We start from the raw sequence: 24,300 nt of genomic DNA, 5'->3' as shown, positions 1-24,300 counted from the left end.
ATTGAGTAGTCGCATGCGTGTGTCTCGGTTGTTATATCATATATAACTTATATGCCGTTCAATCTAGAAAAAAAACGACACACATCGAAAAAAGTCACTGTTGCAAACAGATGCCCCATGATGAAGCATGTTTTCTCTTGCAAACGAAAAAAAATCGCGATTTGTGATGTCTGCAACAACAAAAAAACGAAGAACTATTTTTGGAGTGGCTTGTTTTGGAATATTCTTTTTTCCGCAATTCAATTGGGATTCGTTCGTTTGTCGTCGTCATCGTTGTCTCGGTGCTGTTTTCTTTTTATTATGGAAACGGCACACAATCAGTTCTGTTTTACATACTATATGCAGAGAGAAAGAGCGACGGATGAGCAATTCCTCTGGCAATTGATCGGCGAATGAGAGGAAGACGAGCGAACACAGGCGAACGAAAAGAAAAAAAAAATACCATGGCTGTATGCCGAACGACTGAAATTAAATGATCGTTGCTAACAACAGCATTCAAAAATCCATTGAATTGTTGTGTGGAACGAGCACAGGCGCGCGCGAGCGGCAAGAATAGTTCTTGAATGTGGATATTTCGCTTGTTTCTCGCGCATTCGGAAAAAAGATCAAAAGATTACAATGTATACATGTGTAAATAAGAGAGAAGCTGTTTCGCAAACAGCATCCGAACTGATCTGCAACAATGTGCCAATGTATACGATTGCAAGCATTGGCAAGCAAGAAGAAAGTCAAACTAAAGTAGCAGCAACGAGATTTGCTGAATGAGGTAAAAAAAAGAAAAATAACAATTATTACGATTGTTATTCTTTCGAAAGAGAGAGAGAGAGAGAGAGAAAAAAAAAGGATTAAGAGCGAGAGCAGGCAATCGATATGTCGTAAGCGTGCACTATGATCTAAAACACATATTCAACACACGATCGACATTACGGACAGCAATGACGAACGAAAAAAGAACAGCAACAACAACGAGGAAAACATAAAATTTACATGAATCCAGCACATGCCACTTATTCCCTGCATTTTTATTTTCTCTTCTGCGCCGAAGAATGGCCACCGTATCTCATAACATCGCCGATACAATTTACTGGTTACTTCTTTCGACTCTTTCATTAGTAATTACATTCGGTGCGTTCCTCTTACGCTCAAACACACACACGGAGTTGAAATCACCTGAAAATCTCTCATTACAATTCCAAAACACGTACAATTTTTCAAGTTATTTAAATTATGATAAAATACGCAATAGAATTCGATTTGTTGAAAGGCACACGTTTGCCACATTAACAAAATTGAAATTGGTGGTCTAGGCAAACGGAACAGAAAATTAGCTACACGCTACACTTATCAAAGTGTTTTTGACCAAAAAGCCGTTTCTAATGAGAATCACACGTCGATCGAAAATTAATTTCAATTATTCAGTTGACGGGGCCTCGAGAGACATAATTCATGATACACACGAAAAAAACTCTACAAACGCCGCAGAACACCGCATGTCAATCGGTGACATGCACAAAAACAGCGGCGACAAACTTCTTATCCAAATCAAATGATTTGATGTGTTGTGTTTTGCTGTAGTTGTTTTTGCGCTGCATTTTTACGTACTACACCACTTCGATGGTGTGTGCCTTGGATGGTGGAATTTCAAAATTAACTGGTGTTAAAAATATTAAATAAGTTTTTATTTGTCGCGAAATGAAGCTGGCGACGAAGATATATGACCAAAACAGCAACAACGCAACAACAACAACCGCAAAAAAAAAAACTGGTAGAATGCAGTGAACGCACGTTAAAATTACGAACCAAGAAAATAAATCACTGAATTTTTTCTTCTGCTTCTTCCAATGGATCGCTTCTAATGCTGTATCCTACATTTCAAATGTCACACAAATGTGTGTATAAAACTGATCTCACATGAGAGGCTTGCGAATAAGTGAACGAACGACCGAGAGCGATCGATCGATCCCATGCAACAAACGACAACAACAACGAAAAAATAGTTACACACACACACACACACACACAGAGAGAGAGAGAGAGAGAGAGAGAGAGAGAGAGAGAGAGAGAGCGCACAACACACTTAGTTGGCTTAACACAGTTAGCGAAACAAGCCAAATCGGGCGCTCTGCAACACGAGCGAATGTGATGGACGTGGAATTAGCCATTTTGGCGCACCACTCACATCACCTTATTATTAATTACATCTCTTTGAAAAATGTCTGCAATGGAATGCTGAATTACGAGTCATTGCTATATTTTTGTGCGATGCACTCGGTGCAAACTTTGTTCAAATTGTGGTGGCCGATGCCGCCACCAGTTTGGTCGAGAGCTCGCTCTTGCTTGCTCTATCACCGTCGTTGCGCGATGCCTTTTTATTTTTCTGTGTCGTGATCGGTTTTGCTTGTGTTTTGATCATGGCGCGCGGAACTATCAGAATGGTGTTAAGTGAATGCAAGTGCGTTTGTGATATTTCATACGCTGATTCATGCGGCAGCATCTGGCTCTCTCTCTCTCTCTCTCCCTCCCCCTTTCTTGCTCACATAGATAAAAACCAAATGTGCGGCGGCAAATGAACGATTTGTGACCGATAATCGGTTAATGCCACTGAATTCAATTCTTTCTTTTTCTTTTCCTCCTCTGTCATGCCATGCCATGCCATCCTATGTATATACTGTGCCATAATCATCACTTTGTGAACACCGGATTAAATTCATTTTACTTAATCTCATTACAAACGCGTTCAATTGAACAGAGAGAATGAAGAAAAGTAGAAAAAAAACAACCATCCGAGTAAATGCGCACTCAGTCAATTCTCTAGCACTAAACACTTTTAATCGACTAATTGCGATAAGAAATAAAATTAAGTATACATATAAATAGTTTTAGGTTTTACGTGCATTTGTGCTTTCGAAAATTAATGAAAAAATATTTTTTCTTTTTCTATCGTTTTGCTTTAGGTGAGTCGAGATATTCAATATTTTAATTGGGGAAATCACTTTGCTAATTGTTTTGGTGACAAAAACACCGTATGCTGGTGTTTGAGTGGTGGAAAAAGTTGAGAGCGCGCGCGCGCGAATTCGTGAGTACTTTCATTTTGTCTTTGTCTAGTAGCCTGAATTGACGTCAACCTGATTAAAAATCAATTTATTTTTCCTTAAGCATAGATTTCATTGCTTCTATTCATGTTGGTTTTCTTTATCATTAAGTAAATATACATTCAATAAGTATTTTTCACAAGTCAAAGTCCCATTTAAACACGCATTCACTGCGATAATATGTACAATTCTATAGAGCTAAGAAGCCAATGAATCATACCGTTGATGAAATATGAGTATCATACCAGCATATTGTTGCTGTGCTTTGACCAAAAAAAAAAACCAACTGCAGCTGACGAATTCACATGTTTATTGATGTGAATCAAAAGAGTCACCGACCAGAAAAGCGAGAAAAAAACAACGAAAGCGAGCCAGAGTTCATGGCTAAACTGGTGTTCAGTTCGGTGAACGAATAAATACAATTTATTAACACCTCCATTCTTTTGAATGTTGTTTTTTTCTCGTCATGTGTGTGAAATATGCATTCACAGTGCGGCTTCTTGTGCCCCGTGTGTTTGCGTTAAACCATAAATGAACCAACAATATTTTCGGTCAATTTGAATAATCACATATTGAACAATACACTTAGACGAGAATAGACGATTTTTCATTCGCACCTTTGCTAAGACATTTTGGAGATTGTTTTTTTGATGGCTTTTTTTTTCTCTGTCGTGTCGTCTCAATCGCCAACACCCATATACTTGTGACACATGATAAACGACATATTTTTTTTTATGAGAGTGTATTTCGATGTTGAAAATGAGGCAGATATTTTCCATTCAAATAGAATTGAAGAAAACACTATGTGAATTTTCCATATTTTATCGAAATAATTCATAAATTATGTCCCGACACACACACTCAAATTAATCAATAAGATGCAAATGCCATTGAATCAAGGAAGAGCCTAGCGAGAGCGATCGGGCGAGAGTGATAGAGAGGGAACGAAGAGACTTCGATTGGTATGCACGGGCAAAATAGTGTAAGTTTCCTTCGAGCGATGTTTATCGATAAATGATTCGTGTTTTGTAGCCACTGCAACGACGCAATTACGGTATATTATTCACATTCATTTCGATTCGGGATATGATTGCCGCGCTCGTATGTGGAGTGTGTGTGCGGAATGGGAATAGTCGATGAAGATTTGTAATGTAGCTGTATATATCCACAGGGTGCCGTTTTAATAAATTGCTCATTTTTTTTATCCCTACCCGCCATCGTTGTCCAAGTATCGGACCATTGAATCAAGTCTGTGCACATCTCATCATTGTGCCTACTTTGGATACACGCACTTCGACACACTGGTCAAATGATATATTTGATTTAACTGAACGAAGAGAAGGAAAAAAATATGCAGCAAAAACAAAGCCAACACCATCTTCCAAATGATTAATTCATTCTACCGGCCTCTCTCATTTCCATAGGTATTGTCTTTAGAAATCTACACATTCAATCGATGTGGCCCGGTTCGGCTCACTACTTCTACCTGCTGCTATTGCAATTGCACCGCAAACACCAATCGTTCATCGATTTATGTTTTCTCCTTCGACTCAATTTTTTCCCCTTCAATATGAGACGATTATTTCTTTTTCGTCAATTCTAAACGCTTTTTTATTCTGCTTCGATCAAATGCTACGAACGCAGTGACTATACAAACGTGTCACTTTACATCATGCATTGGCATTTCCACTTAACCACGTTGAAAGCATCGAATCATAAATTATAACGAACGAAAAACAATGGGTTTTTCTGCTTCTGAACCCAACATTGAGAAAATGATGTGAATGCATGCAAAGAAGAAGAATATAACAATTAAAAATGCTGTCATTTCTAATCACATCACTTATGTGGCAGGCAGCGTGAAGTGAATTACAGCGTTGCTATTCCCAAATCCGAATGGCTGACCGACTGACTGACCCGTGTGTGTGTGTGAGTTCGATTCACAATGAAATTATGAAAATGAACGCATTATAATTGACGGCAATGCGTTCTCGAAACCAGCCACACATATTCACTAAATGAATTCACTTCGCTTGTCTATGTGCAATACGCACTCTTTACACATGACCAGAATATGAACATGAAATTAAAACGCACTACAAAAATCGAACTGAAGCAAACACACACACACACACACATGCAACAGAACCAATTCGACACCATCTTTGTAGCATCAACTATACGACGCTTTAGTGAGTTACAATAACCAAACGAGAAGAACAATGCCACAATGCAAGCGGATAAAAGAACGAATACCTATGTCAAAAGAGTAGTCAAACAACATCGCCTTATATCTCATGCATCGAAGCTTGATTATTTATATTTGTTTTTGGCATGTTCTCTTCTCGTCTCTCTCTCTCTCTCTCTCCCTCTTTGCTCGTTTTCATCTCCTCGTTTCTTTTCTCGAGATGTGTCAGTGTCTCTCTCTCTCTCCCTCATTCTGTTTCGGCTCGGCACTTCACATCGTTTTGGACACAGTTGTTTCACATGGAAAAGAACATGCATATGTTAAGTCAGTCGTTTTTTTTCTTCTTCTTCGATTCATCGCATTTTGATATGTGCCATATCTGTTACGAGCATTTTATTGTAGTGTCAACTAGATTTTTGTCAATCCAAACACACATTTTCCACTGAATACTCACATGCTTACTTTGTTTAGGCCGAAAACTTGTCATATTCACTTTATTTATACATGAAAAACAAGGAAGTGTCAAGCGCATTTTTCATGACGCATTTTCAGCTTTCATTCATGCCTATAGGCTTTCATTCTTTATAAAGAAACGTCCAATTCCAAATATCATAGTCTGTACAAGCATTCTTTGGAAAAAAATGCATTTAAATTACATAAAAATGAGCATTCTTTGTTCCCAAATAGTATTTTAACTCGACTTTCGGAGGAAACACACAATTCATAAGAAATGGACATTGAATAGATTAGACGTAAAAGCCAGAGATTCTTTCATCAGAATGTTGAAAGTAAAGAAAATCGATGAATGTTCTGGTGGGAATGTCAAAAAATGTGAATGTTTCAGCATTAAAATTGGTGTCAAAACATCGTCTTGATCATTGGTTAAACGCCTCCAATCGCTTCGTGGCTGGTAAAATCAGTGCAAATTGCAGGTTACTAAATGAATGGCGTTGAATTTGTAAAAATGTTGAACTATGGTCGAGAAAAAATCATCTCAAAGAGTTCAGTGGAAAACAAAATCCACCATCGCCAATGTACCATCTCATTTGAATGTTGGATAAAAACAAATCGTTCCAAAGACTCACTGAAAAGTGGCTGAAACCTCTGTGTGAGTCTATTCAGCAGCCGTGTTCGCGAGGTAGAAAAAAAAGATGTGCAAATTATTATTTGTAATGTTTGTATGCAGAGAGAGAGAGGCGATCACACTTTTGCTTGTATTCGCTGTGCAGCTCCTTAAAGGCTCAAGCATAAAATTGAAATAGAATTTACACAATAAATTATTATGGAAAAAAAGGAATCGGCGCAAGTACTACATACTCGGCAGATAATTTCAGTATGAGTTGAGTTATTCAGCGTGTGTTGTTTTTCTCTTTCTTCGCTTCATTCTGCCTCATTCATCTCATTTTAACGTGCATAATTCTTTGTAAACTCGCGGCATTGCCCTTCATCATTATTATTATTACACAATTTTCATACATTTATTTCAGAGTTGTGGCCTTCTCTCCTTCATTCCCATTCTCTCTCACTCACTCTTTCTCATCGTTTTCCTTTCTCGTTCTAGTCTTCACTCACTCCCTCTTTTTGTTTCGTTCGTCATTTGCGAGAGTGAGTTTTGGGCGGCCAGCAAGTGAATAGTGTTCATAATGTGTGCAACACTCTGGTTTGCACGCGCGATCCAATAAATTGTGTAAAAACATTCGTCATCATAAACGAATCGAGGGTCTGGGGTGCGTTGCAAAGCGATTCGAATGTGTTATGTTGTGGTTGCTGGTTGGGTTTTTTTTTCTTTTTATTTCGGGCCATTATTCAATGCAAATCATAGAATTGAGTTGACCGATCATATTTTTCTTGTTGTTGTTTGCTTCCAGGCTCGAATTGAATCACTCGGGCTACATCTCTGTTTCCATTTCGTTTTCATGCCCGGTTTCGAAGATGTGATGATTTGGTGCGCGCGCATTCACACAAGCCCAATACATAGCCGAACAGGCAACAATAGTAATGAAAATGTTGCAAACGAAAAAAAAAAAAAAAAAGCAGACACAAAACAGCAACATTATTTACAATCTGAATGTAACCAGAATGAAATTGTTTAAAGAGAAAATAGAATTTTCATGGCCGAACCGTAAATTTATAATGACCATATTAAAATGATGTGCTGGAGAGACGTGATGATATTATGGTTTTTTTTTCCTGTAATACGTACACATCGACCGTGGACTGGTGCATCATGAGTTGCGGGCGCGCGTTCATCGGCAATCAGTGCATGAGCGGTGAACGAGTGTGGAAAAATGGTTTGATGCATTATTGCATTAGCAAGTTAGCATCGGTCCGGCCGGTCGATCGTAGCGAGAAACGCACAAACCGAAAGATAAAGAGCGAGCAAGCGATAATAAATTTTAATATTTCCCAATTAGAATAATATAGTATTTGTGGCCATTCGGATGCGCGCATTTGTGAAAATTAATTTGGATGATGGCCACTAAATCGATGCAAATAAACTACAACCGAGCGTATGGAATGCATTTACGTTGGTGTTGTTGTGCCTTTTTCTTTCTGTGTCGTCTACGCGTTCTAATGACACTAATGTCTCTTGATTGGCCAGATGATGGGCGACGCCGTCAGAAAACAATTACACAACGACCCAAGCAAAAAATCAAAACAAAGCAAAAACAACAACAACAACACTTTTTACGACACTCGATTAGGATTTACTTAGCAACCTGTTAGTACAAACAAATTGAATTTAGCGCCGTAACAAATGAAAAGAGAGAGAGAGAGCACCAACCCAGCCATTTCCTACGGAAATTAATGATGGGCAATCAATGTGCACGGTATAACTGTTATTTTAATCGAAACTTTGAGGCTTTATTTCCATTTGAATGCCGACCGGTATTTATGGCAGGCAAAAAAGGGAACAAAAAGGTGCCATTTTATCTTTCGTTTGCCTTGGTTGGTGTCGTGAATTTTCAGTCTTGGAATGTTTCACTTTTTAAAGGAAATTGCAATGGGTTCAATTCATGTCAGAATTGCTTCAATTAAAAAACAATAAATCCGGTTTTGTTTCATTCGCTCTCCCGATCTCTCTCTCTATCACCCGCACACTGTCTGTGCTTTCTCTTCCACATCGGAACAAAAGACTTCAATTGAATGCACTTTTTGTTCACTCTATCTAAGCGACGAACCTTCAAAGTCATCGTTATTTCCTTCATTACACACCGTACCGGTGAACAAAGTGCATCAAGAATCAATTTCTTTGATTTGTCTATTTTCAAAAGACCACAATTTCGAAATGTAACTCGAAAGAATCAAATCATTGCGCTTGAGATAGGGAAAAAAACGCACATTTCTAGTTCAAAAGAGAGAGAGAGAGAGAGAGAGAGAGAGAGAGAGAAAGAGAGAGAGAGAGAGAGAGAGAGAATCACCTGAAAAACAACAAAGTCAAAGAAGGAATTAAGATGAAGAATAGAAATGCCGACACAAATCGGAATTGAAAAGAGGCCCCGAATAGATGGAAAAAACCGACAATTTTCGCCGGGTTTTGTTCGATGTGTGTGTATGTGTGTGAGTGTATACTCGACCACTTTTAATTTTAATCCAATTCAAATGATCATCGTTCAACTCCACTCATCTTCTTCTTCACTCACCTCTCTTGCTCGCGTTGGCTAAGTATTTTGATTTTGTTTGGAAAGCCATTGCAATACGTGAAGAAATGTCTATATCTTTTGATCTTGCTGCAAGCGCAAGTGCGTTTGAAAGTTAATGACTACTCAAGTTACACACGATGTGTGGTGTTGTTTGCGTGCAACCGCTCTCTCTCTCTCTCTTTGAATGAACACTTGAATAGAGAGATTCTTTTTCGAGAGACGAAAAAAAGAGACAGAGAGAAAAAACCACACTGATTTCATGTATACATACTCTATTCATCAAATTCATAATGAAACATGAAATGAGAATTTTTTTTTCGTCCGTGTTGTTGTTACATCCATTTCTGTGCGCATGAACAGATCCATTGTATCATTTTGTCAATGTAAGAGAGACTTGAGTCACTAAGTCTTATTTGAAAAATGGCGCAAAAGCTATAGAATTCTCAGTTGATTGCTCTGTGTATTGCTGCTCTCTATCAAAAGCACACACAAACACCAAACAAAGCAATTCAATCTAAATGTTTCGCGCCTGATGTTTTCCTTTCTAAATTGTTCTTTTTGTGTTGGCGAACGGAGTGTGAGTGTAAGTGTGTGTATGTTTTTTCGCTCTCTCGCGCAATTTCGATTGAATTTGAAGTGACAGTCTGTTTGTATATGTTCTGAATGTGAATCTTTGGAACAATAATAATCAATTGCTCAATATGCAGTCGGCAATTGCTCAAGCAGCCCCCATTCAATGAATGGGATTTTGATTTGATGCATTCAACAGTGCAATTCTCGAAAATTCTTCAACAAAAGCGAAAAATTGCCGAAGAGGAACAAATAATGAACGTAAAAAATACCAAACCAAAAATGCAACTAAGAAGCTGAAAAACAAAAATACTCAAATTGAGCGAGAGAGAGAGAGAGAGAGAGAGAGAGATCAACATTCATTATACATTTTAAAAACAGCATTCATGATCATTTTTTCCAAGCCCATTTAATCTGCTTGGAATCGTGAATTGCAATAAACGGCGCGACATTTCATTTTTTTGTCTGCTTCCAAGCAATTCTTGTGTACAGATTTTGTATACCTCTTGCCGCTTCCTCAAAAAAAAGACCAAGCTAAATCCACACGGCGGCAACGGCGACACGAACACCAATTCAATGCATGTAATCAACGTCGATAGCAATTTTTCATGTTCGCTTCGTTTTTATGTTGTTTTGTGTTCGCCGCGTGACAATGTAGCGGGAGCAAATGCTGATGAAAATATCATGCGCAAGCACATCTGAAATAATTATTATCAATCGAATAATAGCAGCTAAATTGATTATTATTTTTCTTCACTGTTGTTGTCGTCGTCGTTTTTTCCCTTTGCAGTGTGTGGTTTTGCCGTTCCATTTCGATCCATTCAATTTTCGTTTGCATTTTCAATTCGGTTTTGATTCTATTGTTTGGCGTAAAGAAATAGCTCGTAATTACGGGAATTATTGAATGGTACTATTTATAGGAAAAAAATATGAATATCGAATAGCGGCAATCGAATCGATTGCATTTGATGTTGCACAATTCATCGCAAGAGATTCCATCAAGAGAGTGTGAGTGTTTCGGCCTTTTTTTAGAATTAAAGATAATTGTGATGAAAGAGTGAGATTCTTGATATCATTGAGGATCATGAGTCCCTTGTACTTTGGTGCATTCAACGATTGCGGGCAACAATCGACCAAAATTTCGATGATGGAATGACACAAGAACACTCATAAAAGCAAATAACATCTTGTGAAAAGACACGTTTCATGACGTTTTTTACACGAGAGTTCGCTGAACACCAATTCAACTACAGGCAACACGACGATTAAACGGTTTTCGTCAAACAAATCAACTCATTTCACCCGAACTGAAGCGTTTGAAGTGGATCACGGCGGTTTTTGTTTAACATTTTGAATAAGACGTACCTTCGCAATAATTAATCAAGTTGGCATTCTTTTGGCCGAAGAAATTACTTTCAATTCTCTCTTGGAGCACGGGAAAAAGTTCCCATTCGACTTTGATTTGCATTTGGATCGAAGCTTGAAGATGTTATTATTCAATTGGAAGCTGACTCAAAAATGAATTTGATTGTGGAGCTTCAATCACTGAAGTTTAATATGAACACTGAACATCGATAGTAGCTAAATAGTTTTAACTTGAATTTTGCTAAAGAATTTCGACTTGAATTCCGACATGAATTCCAGCTCAGATTCCAATTTAAATTCATTAGCTGTTATTCAATTGGCAATTTTTCAACGTCGTTGTTTACAAAAGAAATTCGGAAGAACAAATGAGTTGTATCGAGAGAAAAAAAAAACAAACGGAAATCGTGACGCTCGACAGAAAAAAATATTGGGTGAAACCACTGAACGGAGTTATTGTCCGTTAGATCGGTGGGTAATCAATTTTCCCATTCATTCCAGCACAATCGAGTATTTATCTTGCGTTTGAGTGCACGGTTTAGAGTGAGAAAGTTCAAAAAATCCTTTCAAATTCCATTCAACGATTGGGTTTCAAAATTGTGGTTTTGTTTGGGTCAAAGTGCGTATCAATATTGAACACATCGTGCAGAAACTTTGCTTAGTTGGACAAAAGAAAAAGAAACCAATGTGAGAAAATGTATGTGTAGCGTATCCCGCACGCATTCACACAACACAACACCAACGTGTCATCGGAAGGGCAAAAGGTGTTTTAAAAAGTCATACCGAATGCAATCGCGATAATCGATCCCATCTGATGAACTTTCAAAATGAACAAAGAACCAGATGAATACTGTTCAACAATGGCAAATCAAACGGTTCGTGCATTTCCAATGTATTTGGTTGTTGTTTTTTTCATTCTCATCACAAAACACCATTTCGAATTGTGTTCGGGGTCGGCAAGATGATTCAAACACGTTAAGCTATCTAAAAATTCGATATAGAACGCTTATTATCTCTGGCGATGCAATAGTTTAGCGTTAAATGACGCAATATATGTGTTATTTTTTTTCGTTCATCCTTTCATCCAGTGGAATTAAAAAAGGGGCTCGATTATGTTGCATTTCAACGTTAAATTACTCCGTTGAACACCTTTTGTATTGCATTTATTCTTCCAATTTCTACGTGCATTACAAAATAGTAAAACAAAACGAGAGACGGGAGAAAAAAACAACGGCCTCAACGATGAGTTGAAAAGAATGAGAGAAAAAAAAGCATACATACACACACACCACCTGAAAGTTTTGTATCAATTTTGATGACTTGATGAGTTGCTTAATGTGCGTATGCTTCACTTGTACATCAGAAGTGCACATTCCAACCATTTCGATCTCCGATGAAAAAAAAAACACACGACCAACTGATGACTTGAAATATGCTGAACCAAAACCAAATGCAAAACCCAAACACATTAGCTATTCAACCTTCTGGCAACAAACATGTTTTCCAGCTAACGAACACAGAGCGAGAGAGTAAGTGAGTAAGAGCAAAAAAAAAATTATGAAATAATTTCGCAAAAATGCATGCAAAAATTGCATCCGTTGTGAATTCACTCGCTTGCTCGCTCACTATCTCTCCGGTCGCTTTCTATGGCCATGCAGAAAAACAAATCCAAACGCAATAGTTACACAAAATTATCCATTTTAACGCACGCACATCAGAAATTTACCTTCATATTGCTCGAATCGAGTAAGCGCAAATCAAGAGTTTCTCTTGGCCATGAAAAATGAAAACAATTCCAGCCAATCAGTCGCGAGCAGTTTGCATCAATTCGTTGACAGTCCGTGTAACTTTCTCACTGTGCAGTTTCGGTTTCAGTACATCATCCGAAAGGAATACGAGGCAGAGTATCAGAAAAAATAAGGAAACGACGAGGATTTTTGCTACATGTTTTGATGAAAGAATCCCCGAAAGGTTTTTGGACAATGTGAATATTTGCATATCAAGAATCTTGATTCATGATATGAGATGCTGTACTCAAAACAACAAACTGTTTTTGCGAAATTAATTGAAGGGAGCGACATTCACAAAATACATAATTATCAAAGATTTTTGTCGCTCGGTGCAATTGCATAACACTTAAACCAAATCGAATTCAGTTCTCGATGAAACAATGTATACAATGGTTGATGCTTTTTTTTTCTCTTCTTGCTTCATTATAACCATTTTGTCACAACGACCAACTTCTTACACAATCATCGACGGCGACATTGCTCTTTTTTTCCTCATTTATCACTCATTTACAATAAGAGACATTTAACATGAAATCTAATTAAATCGAGTGCACAAGTAACAATTTGATCCGATTACCATATATCTTTTTGTTGTAAATCCATTTTAACCACGATTTAGTGGAATCGATTGTGTGTGTGTGTTTTCATTAAATGAAACCCGAAGCTCGCAAACAGAATCGCATTGAAATCGTATTAACATCAATCAAACCACATCCATATTAATTTATCGCAAATATGTTTAGTAATTGGTGTCGCAGTTGTCGTTTCATTTTATATGTTTATTTTTTTTTCATTTTGTTTCGTTCTGCTTCGTTCTTCGCATTGTCCGTTGCTTCGTCGTTTCGTTTTGAATTTTCAGTTTTATTCGCTGTCGCACAGTGTTTTTAAACAATTTCATCATTTGAAATGATGGCATTTACAATTGTCATATCTCTGTGCGCGCTCTGTGCTCTGTCTCCATGTATGTGTGTGTGTCTGCCGCATTTTGCCGCTACTACATTCCGTTGCCATGGCATATCTGCCTGTCATTATTATTGTTGCTGAAGAGCAACGCACACTTGGCCGGGCTCTCTCTCTCTCTCTCTCGATTGATTCGGTTCGTTACAATTGGCTTGACGACATTTTTCATTTTTATTGACAGAATGTGATACCGGCCTCTGATCTCATCGCTAGTTGTTTTACACGGTCGGGATTTTTCGATATATATATTTAAAACATACAATCGGCTTGCTTAACGCACGGGATTGAATCGAGAGAGCGGAAAAAAGTGTCACATCGAGAATAAAAATTCCACTAAATAAGTTAATTGACAATTTATGAGTTGCCGTTTCGATTTATGAATTGAAAATAGCTTTGCGTGCGCGTTCTCTGTATCTGCACATGAAAACAAAGCAACAATATTTATTATTTGCCCAACACCTTGCCATTTGCTGCAACGGCATTTTTCTCTTCTGCTTGTTACCCTGGCACGCCATTAAAAGACTATTTTTGCCCGATTCTAGTTTTCAGTGCGGAGCACTTTGTTGCAAAAGGGAAATAAATGAATCTGAAATGGAGAGTCACTTCAAATCGGCCGCTTGCAATCGTACAACAATGTTGTCGGTTGGCAAACCAAAACCATTTCCGATGAAAACAGAAAACAAAAGTGCATATCGACTCAGGTCCGATCATTGAGTGAGATTGTCGTTCGAACCGACACAGAAGAGAAAAAAACACTTCATTTAATAACTTGGAGTTTATTAAATAAATAAACTTTGTTTATTCAGAAAACCAAAAGCGAAACCAATCACGGTATCTTTGCACGCGATATTTCAACAGCGAAAAAAAACCAAATCACCTTTAAAATCAAACAATTAAATACCAAAAGCTGGTTGAGGAAAAGGAGAAAAAACAACAACGCCAACTACGGAAAAAAAGAAGGAATGTCACGAAAAATGACTTATTTTTCCTTTTCGAAAGCGAACGTTGATTGTTGTTCGTTGAACGAAGTTCGTTCTCACATCTAATATTTAGTTCATAAACTTTCAGTTTGTCGGCACTTGTAATTTACCATGTTTCTCGTGGCCTGCGGCACTTTTTCCATTCATTGTATGCAAACTTTTCTGCCATTTTTCCCGCCATCATCATTGCTATGCTGATGAATAAATTATAGCTGAAATTATTAAAATATACCATAGTTCTGGTCATTCACTTCTTTTCGAACCGAGGCGAAAAAAAACAACAATCACATTGAAGCAAAACAAAATTTGCTTCACATTGGAAAAGAACGGTTTCGCTGTTCAAACTAACGGACAGAATATTTGGATAAAAAAAAATACCGAAAAAATGAAAAGAAGATGAAGCAAAAAAAAATTCAATTTCATTGGAAATTCTCCAGTTTCTCAATCTGTCATGTCAATATGAATGCGTGTGACTTGGTCTATTGAAGCGTAACACTCTGGCCATCGACGTTGATTCTTCTGTTTGCGTTGGATTTTAACAATTTCTTTTCTATAATTCAAATATTTATTTGTTTACATTGGCCTTAAGTCTTCTTGACACACACACACACACACTCGCTAGACACAGTGTTCTCAAGCGAACGACCGATTTTCTCAGAACTTCTAACGTTTGTTGGAAACAGCAACAAGAAATATGTATACGAACAAGAAGACAAAAAAAAACCCAAAACTCACTCGAGTTTGTATTTATAGTGGGAATATTGATTGATTTCGTATTTAGTGGGATGTCTTTGTCGAATCGCTATCGTATCGCTTAATCAGCTTCCATTCGAAACAACAGCAAGAGAAATTCCACCAAATTAATCTTATTTATTAAATCGAAATGAAAAACAAAAATCCATTTTTTCTCTAATTTCTTTCATTTTCTATTCTGTTGTCATTTCAGGTAAGAAACTACCGATCGATTGTTGTGATCGTTTCTCTGTCAATGTGTCAGCTGGTAATGGTAAAAAATACGCTGATGTAGGAACAAAACTAGACGAAGACGACATTTGACCGAACAAGCCACTCGAATACGATCGTGTGTAATCGCAGTTAACTACAGCGTAAATATTCGAAAATGTTATAACATGTCGAAAATCAGTTGTCAATCAATCGACATCTCGATAATTCAATCCGATTTGTCCGAAATGGGCGGTCAAAAACGATGTGTTCACCATAAAAACGAAACGTTTTTCTGAAATTGAATTTGAATCGCTCTCAAATAAGTGTTCGTTGAACATAAAAAAAAGTTGAAAGCAGCCGCAGAAAAAAAGGAAAACGCAACAACGTACATTTATCGCATTTGGATTCCATCAATTTTCTAAGTATTTAATTATCAATTTAAAGAAACTGACGATTAGCGATTCTGATCTAGATTCGTGGTGGAACAACGAGAAAAAAAATGGAATTGAGAAGTAAAAACAAGGCGAAGAAAAAACAAAACGAAAACATGTTGTAGCGAAAACGGCATTCGTTTTTTTCTCTCTTCATTTCTTTAAATGTTTTTGGAACAAACGAAAAAAAACGACAGAGAGAGAGAGAGAGAGAGAGAGAGAGAGAGAGAGAGAGAGAGAGAGAGAGAGAGAGAATAACATAACTAAATTACATTACCTGAGCCAAAATGTGGCATTTCTGGAATACAAAAAGAAACAGCCACGCAGCCAGCAGCAGCGACAGAACACATCAACAGAGAGCGGGCAGCAGGTAGATTCTGCACACACACATACATACGCTCTCAGACTCATTTCGCTACGCAATGTGTACAATGAACTCGAACTGTTTATTGATTAACCGCAGCCAACATACAAACGTAACATTCTTGAGTCTGTGCCTCATTTGGAATGCTTTTTGTGCGATGATAAATGATTGTGCTTATTTCGTTGTTGTTTTTTTTTTCGTTTGCTTCGCTTAACTCTCTGTTCGTTTCATCTCTTACTCACTCTGTCAGCCACTCGGTTTCGTTTCGTTTTCGGTGGAAACGACTAAAATGCGAAGATGCGGAGGCAAAACAAGTGGAGCGCCAAATAAAATGAAATGACTAAATTCGACACGTCGCTCGAGTTTTTCCCATCTCAAGACAAGTGAAAGAGTGAAAAAAACACATCACATTTCATTCGATGGCCTTTTTTGACTGTCGTTTTTTTCTCTCTCCTTATTTTCAATGGACGGATGAGCAGCCATCGATAAATCGCCATGAGATTAGATTAATTTGTCAATGTAGCGAAAATTCTTCACTTCGAATCATTCGAGGCTAGAAGAGACTCAAATCTAAACAAAAGCAATTCAAATCCAATCGCAAAAATACCGAACAAAAAGATGACACATATGCAGTGTTCACCAATTGAATCATAAGTAAATTTAATAATAGAACGGAAGCTCAGTGAGAGCCAACTGCATCGTGTTGCCGTGCAAATATCGCTACGACCAAGGCACACACACACACTCACAACACTCACTCACTGAGTGTGTTTGTTGTTCGGGTGAAAAGCAGCAACGCAGAGAAGAAGTAGAAAAAAAACCATCCAATGATATGAGATGTGTTATATTGAGGACCGCCTTCTTCGTCACAACGTAACACCAGAAGTTCTTTTTAGCATATTTTCTTGTTCTCTTCGACAACATCGTATCGTTCGCATCTCTTGCCTCTTTTACTATACTTTAATATAATTTTTGCCGTTTTGTCCTCTCTTCTTTAGCCCCATCGCGCCTCGCTCTCTCGCTTCTTACCGCATTTCTTTCTTCATTTTTGTTTCACTCGGCACTCACTTCATTTTCATGAAGCGTGTGGTGGTGCATTTTGTGTGCATAATTTTGTTTCGCTGCATATATTCTTTTCTCCGTGGCCTGTGTTATGAACTCTTCTTCTTCGCCTTTATTACATATTATTATTATCATTTTTACCACTGTTTCTTCTGCTCTCCACTTCATTCTTTCACCGTTTCAGTTGGCTCTTCTCTCGGTGCGTTTGTGCATTCGGCATCGAGTTGGATAACGTTTTTTTTTTCGTTTGAATTCACTACCGTTAGACAGGCACGATAAAAAAAGGGGCATTTGATTTTAATCATACACAGCGAAATTATTATTCGGGTCGTAAAGTCAACAATATTTCGCGCCGACCCGTTCAATGATTCAGTCAGGATAGGAATAATATTAATTAGGCAAGTAATTAAAATTTGTCCGGCCCGAAAAAAAACAAACACAAGAAAAATGCTCGAGAAAAACGTTTCTCGAGAAACAAATGATTAATCAACATTTTTTACTTCGATCAATTTCTTGGTCGAAAAAAACTCGAGAATGCATTGATTTTGAAGCAGTTCATATATTTTCAGCCGTTAATAAAGTCGACAAAAAAAAAACGAAGAACAAAACGATGTGTACAAAACTAAATGTGCAAAAATTTTAAATACTGAGCAAAGCAGAGCAGCATATGTTCAGTCACAGGCCGCATCGATTTTGCACAGTCCTCTCTGTATGTGTGAATTTAATTCGAATATTTGTAGAACATATCATTTTGTTGTGCGCTGAATTTTCACCGTCGCAACCAACAGCATCAGCAGCACCACCACCATCATCATCATCATCAATATATATCTTACTTTTATTTTGGTCACAAATACGATAAATGCTAAAATCTCTGCAATTTATGCAAGCCAAACTGCTTTTTGGTTGCACAGCGACTGTGTGTACTGGCCTGTGTGTGTTGCTACCAGCAGCGGAAAAAAATGCACCCGATTTGATATTCGCAAATGAAAACACATAATTATAATAATATAACAAAAGAGAGACTCAAAGAATGCCAGAGTTAAGCAATAAGTTATTTTTTTTATGTTGTGTGTGCTGTGCGCGCGCAAGCGCGTCGCACATTTTATTTTTCAGGCTCAGCGCATGCAGCATTCCTTTTCTTTACATTGTTTGTGGATCCTCTGTGATGCTGTTGCTGCTGCTGCTGCTGTTGTTGCTGTCGATGTGGCGGCTTTCGGTTTCTCATCCAATTCTACACTCGTCGATCTTGTTCGTTCAGCGAATGAGCGCGAGCGATGTGCGCTCACAGGAAACGAAGCGATCGATGTACACGTGTGCTGTACCTTCTATTCCTTAATTTCATTATCCGCCAAACGATTTATTTAATGAACCCAAGCAGATCAATCTAGTATCAGCTGCACACGATTTTTTTCCCCTGATACAGCTACCGCATCTCTTCTCTTGCATTTTATATTACATGCACTTCTTCAGTCATTATTATTATATAAATTTTTTTGGTTTTTGCTTCGCTTTATATATAATCTTATTTTTATTCATATGCAAGTAAATTATTCGTTTGGCCGCTCAACTTTTTTTGTTTCGTTCGTTCGTCGATTTTATCTTAATATTGCATGCATCTTGATATACCTGTGACGAAGATGGTGGCGATTCAATTAAAGCACATTTTCAGCTGGTATGAAGAAATTTTGACGGATTTTTTGCAAAATTATTGGAGAAAACCTAGCAAAATTGGTCTAGAATACGAAGAAGCTGCCATAATCAATTGGTTTGAAAATAGACAAAACCGGTGAAATATTCGAAAAAGGACGAGAATCTTTGAAAAAGTCCAAAATCCTCCGAGAAAAAAGCGAAAAATCCTCATAAACAAAATGGGCAACAGATCCATTAAAAATGCCGACCAAAAAAAGTCTACATGAAATCTCGTTGTTGAAGCCAAATTTTATGGCTTTTTGATGCGTTCCGCAAAACTAGATTTGCATAACGAGTGTGTGCGCGCAAGAATAATTTCATGTAAAGTTATGTAAATTTTGGAATGCGCGTTTGTGGCAAGCAACGACGACGACGACAACAGCAAGCGAAAAAAAACTGCTTTATATTTTTGTTGGGGCCGTTGTGTGTAGCAAACGATTTTCCGAAAACGACAATAAACAATCCATCAACGAACCGAAAAGATGTAACAATCAATTCGTACTCCAGGCAGTAGCGAGCAGCGCAGCATCACGGTGAATACATTACCAGTGAATTTACCATTTGGTTGAGGTTTTTTTTCGTTGCAAACGTTTGCGTACGTGAACTATTTGTGAGCGAACCGGACCGAAAAAGACAGGAAAAAAACTTGTCGTTCAGCAATTTGATTGCAACTTTTACAGCGAGTCAGATCATTACATTTTAGCTGTGTGTACATCATCTTGCAAATCGTCTTTTTTTCGGTTGAGTTGGTCCATCGACAATGACGAAAACCAAAAAAAAAACCAGCAAAATAAAAACGAACGGTTACCTCGAAGTAAGGAATAAAATAGGCGATGGTTTGCGTGTTCTATCAATTTCATTCCATTGCTCCGTTTGCTCTCTTTCTCTTTCTCTCTCTCTCGTACATATTCCTTGATCTAAAAATATTTACGCGTATTTCACAGGATATTCCTTGAATGCTTATTTCAAATTGGTATGTGCCTGCGGCCGCAATCGCCTAAGACCTTTGCGTTGGAAAAATGCTGTGTTTTTTTTTCTCTTCTACTTCTTCTTGAAATAGAATCGCGATAAAATTGCAGAGAGCGCGCGATGGAAAAAAAAAGAGTCGGACATAGCGACAGAAACAACGGTGACGACGACAACGATACACACACACACAGTCAATATAATCACAAAGAGCAACCAGCAACGAAAAAGAGAGAAAAAACCAACAGCAACAGCACACCGTGCATGCAGACACGATACTCGATCAGAATAGCTAATAAAGCACAGTTGTTAAAAGATGTAAACGGGCGATAGCCGGCTAGAGAAATTTCCTTTGTTCTTTTTGCGTTTGCATAAGTGATTATCGTGCGCGCATGATTCTTATTTTGCCATCCTTTCGACAAGCTAACCAATTTTTTTTTTTTCCCTCCATCTCCTGGATGCTTTTTTTCTCGTTGCTGCTGCAGCATCGTTCGTCTGTTCACTTTGATCAGTGATTTGCTTGTTTCGAATTGGGAATTTGTTTTGGCCAAGCTTTTGCCATTTCGCGTAATACAACACAGATGAATAAAAAAAAAACAATTGGATGCTGCTGCTGCTGCTTTTTTCTGCCGATTCTATGAATTAGAATACGCGTCTCACGTTCCACGTATACAAAATTTGTATGAAAATTTGTACAAACATAACAAACGAAACTGTCGCTTAATTGTAACTATCAACAAGCCGAACAGCGCGCGCTTGCGTTTGTGCGCTCCCGTTTTTCATGTTGGAAAAATTATCACAAATTCCAATTGTTGTGCGCAAATATGATGCAATTCGATTTTGTTTTGTCTGTTATTTTGCTTTTCTTGCCTATTTTAAAATGGAAATTAACAAAATGAGCATTTGTTTTGTTTTTTAAATTGCTACTGGTCAGTAAACATCGATTTTTTTGTTGTTGTTGTTCTATTAATATTATTTTTTCATTCTCTTGGCTGTAGTCCATTAAATCGTAACGAGAAAAATTCCACAATCGCATTCTGTCGCACGATCGTTTATTTTGGTCGTTCAGCCGATCGGGTCGACTGGCTGGTTGGTTCGGTCGATCGAGTGAATCGAATGGCGCACACGCATGCAAACCATTTGTAATAATGATGCTTGTGATTGTTGAACTGTTAAAAATGCTGTACATGTGTCATTTCAACATGTTGTTAGTCAAGGAATATCTTTCGTTCTCGGATAGTGAAGCGAGACCATTCATTGCGTTTGGCCAGGACTCGTTTGCATATACGCTATGCAAATCGCGATCATTTGCTCTCTTTCTCTACCTCTAGTTGGTGCTCTTCACGCAGTTCATTCAGATCGATACCCATACCCGAACGCGCCAACACACACACATAGAGCGCAATAAGGAAATATCATGGGCAAAGAAATATTTGAATGTTCAATTTACTGAAAGCTTGAATTTTAATTTAAAATGTGACTCAGGAAATACCAGCCTCCTTCTAGATCTTAATCGTTTGCCATGCCGATGATAAACTTCAGCAAACGGTTTAACCCACGTTTCAATCCAACGAAATATCCTCATTATTATTTACATTTGTTGCAACAACTAATTCAATAGCCCAACCAAGTCTGCACCAAAAAGACAATATTTGCCCAAGAATTTCACTTTAAATTAGCCATAGAGATAAATATGTTGGCTACGTTTGGTGTATGCGTTCCACACAGTTCACACACAATCGTTAACAATTTGCATTTGTGCTCGATGCAGTAATCAAAACGGTGATAGCCATCAATCGATTGCCACGACAATGCATATTTAATCGGTGTGGTGAAGTTGTAACGAACGCGCGCATCAATCTTGCTAACTTTATTTGGTGATGTTGTCCGGTGAGAGAAGTTTTTCGCATGAGTTTTTCTCTTTCTTGCGTACAACACTGCCGGGCGAAAGTGAAAAGTAGCGAAACAGTTGCGGTGGCTAGAATCGTAAAAAATAATTGGCCAAACAGAAGCAAACGACAAATAGTTACGGTGTAACATAAATGGTAGCTCAAATTGCACTCGATTCAACAAAAATCGCTATTCAGCCCAGTTCTATTGCTCTTTCAATTGGAAAACAAACATGGAAATATACACAGAAAATTTCCATTCTTTCGAACCATTCACTGAACCCATATAATTGGATATAATTCACCGATTACTTTGTATTGGTGGCGTTAAAATAATTCACCGGTCGTAACAGACGATCGCGTTATAACGATCAGAATCATTCCAGGTTTAGACGATTCACATTTCAAACAAGCTCATTACACTGCTTTACAAATTCAACCACGAAAAACTTGCATGAAAATAATACGTACCATCTTTTACAAGATCAAGTCCATGGAATAAATAGGAACACTTTCAACCTTTGATCAAATCTTCGATCATATACACTTTATTTCATGCTTTCTTTTGATTTATTTATAAAAATGCATTTAATCAAAAATTCTAACGTTCCTAGTTTTGAACAAAAAAGAGATTCTTAATGTTTTATCGCTCAATCTTTGAAGAATTCATAATAATTCTTGCATTTTTGCAACATCTCTTTGGTCGGCTTCATCAAATAGACGAATGCTAAAAGAGAGAAAAAAAGAAAATTGAAAAAAATTAAAGCCTTTAATTATATGGTTCAACTAGGCTGTCAATTGGATAAAATTTAACAGTTTTCCTTAATTTTTGACCAAACAGAGTTCATTTCAATGGAAAAAATCCAATAAAAACCTTTCACGTTGTTCTGCTTTGCATTCATCAGTTCAATGCGCCTTTTATAAATAACTTTCCGGGTTTTGCGAAAGTTTTTCGAATCTTTCTCGACATTATCGAATCCGAAAAATCTATACAAAATGATGAGTACAAGTATCGATGCCACAAGCCTAAAAATCATTTATTGATCCAAAAAAAATGATTTAATTTTTTCACTGTTTCAAATTGAAATACTCCAAAATGTCCTTCACAAAACCTTTTAAACTTCCCAAAGGCCAAAAATTCCCAAATCTACGGTTCTCGTTGGAATATTGTGCATCTAAGGTGCTTAAAATGTAAATTCAACCATAGAGTGTTTTTGTTTTTAAATTTTTTTTCGATTGAACTGATTGGTGTGACTAGACTAGATAGAAATGTGATATTTGACTAAAGTGATAGGGTGAAGTGAAATAAATTGAGTTGAGAACAGAAAAGTTGAAATGAAATCAAGTTTGCTCACATTAAACCAAATTGTCAATGAAATACAACTTCCGCAAATGATGTCTCGAATAAAACTGATTGTCGAGTGCACTCCGAACAGTTGAATGTATCGCTGCACTTCATTTGTTATATAGCTTATTCGTATCTTAATAACCATCCTAATAATTTTGAGAGATTATTGAGATCCGATCATAATACCGATAAATCTTAATAACGCTATCAACTTTTTATCAGGTTATTAACTATATTCAAATAATAACGTTACCGGATGAATCTTAATAATATCGTTTTGAAGTTATTAAGATCGAATCCTGGTAATTTATCAACATTCAATCTTAATAATCATCAAGTTCTGGAAGTGGGTTTTGAAGGATCCTCAGGATCGACCAGAACTGCTCCCAGTTCTGGAAGTGGATCTTCAGGATGGGCCAAGGGCAGTGTCAAACCGGATCTTGAATGTTGATAAATTATCAGGATTCGATCTTGATAACTTCCCAACGATATTATTAAGATTCATCCGATAACGTTATTATTTGAATATAGTTGATATCCTGATAAAAAGTTGATAGCGTTATTAAGATTCCAACATAATAACGATATCGAACGATATTTTTAGTTTATTACGATATCTTGATAAAAAAAAATCGTGAGCACAGCTATAATTTGTTATGCTCTGAAAAGTTTGTTGAATTGTTCTGCTTCAAAAGATGCACAGAATATTACGCGTATTGATAATGCGTGTTTATTTGACAATCAAATGGCCGTGTTCATGATGCATGTTTATCTCTATTCAAGCGGATATTGTATGCCGCAATATTCATAGCGGCAGACTGGGAGAGTGAGCGAGAGGAGAGGTAGACATCGTAAATATTTCAAGAATTTGTATATAGCATAATCGCAAGCGATGTCTTATCGTACGCACTTTAGCTGTGTAAGACATAAAAATGTTTTTATTTCGCTCTTTTTGCTTCTCGTTCAATCGCTCTCTCTCTCTCGCTCTCTCTCCCTCTGTGTGATTTGAGTCGTTTA

The 24,300-nt window shown here is 37.4% G+C and overlaps 1 protein-coding gene and 1 long non-coding RNA gene across 2 annotated transcripts in view; one reads left to right on the top strand and one right to left on the bottom strand.

Annotated features, from left to right (window-relative positions):
* Window positions 1–24,300, top strand: part of LOC129567123 (cadherin-related tumor suppressor) — a 155,770-nt gene that overhangs the window by 87,471 nt on the left and 43,999 nt on the right. The gene's annotated exons all lie outside the window — the stretch shown is intronic.
* Window positions 22,473–23,386, bottom strand: LOC129567124 (uncharacterized). The gene is made up of 4 exons (XR_008687823.1): window positions 23,291–23,386; window positions 23,048–23,217; window positions 22,810–22,961; window positions 22,473–22,662 (listed from the first exon to the last, which is right to left on the bottom strand). It is a non-coding gene; the product is annotated as an uncharacterized LOC129567124 (long non-coding RNA).

Source organism: Sitodiplosis mosellana, unplaced genomic scaffold (assembly GCF_009176505.1).
Source record: "Sitodiplosis mosellana isolate CC-2019 unplaced genomic scaffold, AAFC_SMos_1.0 Smas_scaffold_5, whole genome shotgun sequence".
Classification (NCBI taxonomy): Eukaryota; Metazoa; Arthropoda; class Insecta; order Diptera; family Cecidomyiidae; genus Sitodiplosis; species Sitodiplosis mosellana.
The sequence above is the reverse complement of the archived record's forward strand: the minus strand, read 5'-3'. Positions and strand labels throughout refer to the sequence as shown.